This window comes from Belonocnema kinseyi, chromosome 4 (assembly GCF_010883055.1).
Source record: "Belonocnema kinseyi isolate 2016_QV_RU_SX_M_011 chromosome 4, B_treatae_v1, whole genome shotgun sequence".
Lineage (NCBI taxonomy): Eukaryota > Metazoa > Arthropoda > Insecta > Hymenoptera > Cynipidae > Belonocnema > Belonocnema kinseyi.
Window position 1 is genome coordinate 91545704 of NC_046660.1, and position 2656 is coordinate 91548359.

A 2656-nucleotide genomic window follows, 5' to 3' on the forward strand; every position below is an offset into this window, starting at 1 on the left:
TTCAGCAGCCTCCTCCGCTGCTTTGTATACAAACGCTCCTTTGTCCACTTCTTTGTGATTCCTGATTATTTTAAGAAGAGGATCTCTTCCATTTGCAACTCTATGTGCTGTACCCAGAATAATTCTGTTGTGAAGACATTCAAGACTCAATATTCCGCGACCACCTTGACGGCGTTAGATGTACAGTCGTGGAACGGTAGACTTAAGATGCATGCTTTTTTCAGTTGCGTAATCTTTCTTGTCCCGATATCAAGGGATCTGAGCTCGTTCTTCGTCCATGGAACTACTCCAAATGAATAGAGTACTAACGGGACGGCAAGCATGTTCGTTGCAGATACTTTGTTCCTCGCCGACAGTTCGGAAGACCAAATCTGTCGGATGAGACGTTTGCATCTGCTTCAAAGAGTATCCTTTATAGATGTCACATCCTGAATGCGGCTCTGTGGCACGCCCAGATATGTATAAGTCTCTCCAGCGCAAAGGTTTCGTATAGCGCTTCTATCAACGAGCTCAGGATCTTCAGGGATGCCATTAAGTTTTCTTTGCTTCAAATAAACCTTGGCGCATTTTTCTAACCCAAATTCGATTCCAATTTCCTTAGTATATCGCTCGACAATCCCTAGAACTAGATGTAGTTGCTCTTTATTTTTAGCATAGATCTTAAGATCGTCCATGTAAAATACATGAGTGACCTTGTACTTTCGATCTGCAGGTTTGCCGCACAAGTACCCGTCGGAATGGCAAAGTGCTAGAGAAATTGGCAATAATGTAAGGCAAAAGAGGAGTGGGCTCATGGTGTCGCCCTGAAAGACACCTCTCCGAAAGGTGACCTAGTTAGTTGTTAGTTGTCGAATCGAAAGCTTTCCGATAATCAATCCAGGCCATCGATAGGTCACGCTGGTATAATGCTGTGTCTTTATAGACACATCTATCGATGAGCAGGTTCTCCCGACATCCGGCTACGCCTTTTTTTGAGCCTCGTTGTTCATACATTTCTTGCCACAAAGGTTCAATTGCCCGAACAATCCTATCATTTAGGATAGCTGTCAATATCTTATAAAGTGTGTTCAGACAAGTTATTGGCCTGTAATCCTTCGGGTCAGCTCTTGTCAGCTCTCCGGAATCGGCTCTTCCGACTTCAAGTATGAGGAGAAAATACGGGCCAAATGCTGATGGGTTTAAGAGACTTCTTCCACCAGAAGATTTTGATACAATCTGGTCCCGGTGCGGAATAGTTCTTCATCCCTCTTAATACTTTTTTCATTTACTCGGTAGTGATGGGTGGGCATTCTTTATCAGGTGTTATGAGGGCAATACATAACTCCCTTAAGCTATTTATATTTTCTGAGTCTTCGTCCAATCTATGCTGCACTTCGTAGACTACTCTCCAAAATACTTCGACCTCCTCTGGTTTGGGTGGGTGTTCGACAGTAACCGGACGGTCTTGGAAGAGTCGAGATGGGTCAGAGAGAAACGGTTGATATTCTCTGACCCACCTCTCCCTCCTCTCTAGACTTCTCTTAACGTCAGATAGTATTCGTATTCTCTTAAAAATATGCAGCCTGATGGTCAGCAGCTTTGACTTGTTAAGTGTGTGATAACGGGTCCGGAGTTCGCGCGTGAACTTTCGAACCTTGGCGGTAAAATTCCTGCCAGATGTGATGTAGTCAATCACACACTGAATGCGGGACGCGTACTGTCTTGCCCAGCCTATCTTTATGGCAAGTTGATGCATTCGTCTTTTGGTCTTATGATCAGCCGTTGGTTTTGTTTTACGGTTCGCATCGGCCAAAGCTCTCGCTGCATTATACACACAATAATTGATAGCCCATCCATTTCAGCCAGATCTTTAGGCTTGAGAGAAACCTTGGTGTTTATGTTTCTACGGGTCGTAAAGCATCGCTCTTCCTCTATTGGATGCCTGCCCGCGGTTGGTCTTAGTGTCGCCTCTCTTTCTCTGTTGCCGGCTTGTTCTAGCTGTGGTAGAGTAGGCGTTTCGCTTACATAGCCCCTTTTTCAGAGTAGTTCAGAATGGTTTCGCAGACGTTGCTGCGAAAAGTGCAATAGCTCCGGGTGTTTCTCGCACCACAGAGCATGCAGCCGTGCCATGTAACCCAGTTCAGGGGCCACACTCGCATCGTAGCACTCTAGCAAGTCGTGATTCTGTCGCTCCGTCCACCCAAACGTCGCGAGATCCCCCCGATCCATCGCATTGAATCCATTTTTATTGGCTTCCCCAGCTCTAGATTGGTCGGCATTGTTGGCCGACCCATTGTCGGGATCCCTGCGCGTTCTGTTGTTTTGAACCGCACTTACTATAACTATGTTTAGTGTTGTCATTGTTGTTCCCACGAGAAGCTAGGGAAAGGGGTTAGTCTATCCTTGTAGAGCCCTGCATGCAAGGATAAGGCTACGTACTCTAAGAGGTCGCCCGGTATCCCAGAGTCACCGTTCTAGACACCTCACCCAGGTGCCATTCAGCTTTCGGCACGGTTTTCACACCTCTGCTTGGGGGTTAATTCCTTCGGTACCAGCTCTGGACAATTGTCCGAGGCTGCCTATTTATTTTTGTAACCATATTCAGCAGAAACCCTTGGTACAGGGACCCTCTATCCGAAACCCGAGGACGCGTTCGGTGGCTTTGTCATAGGCCCTT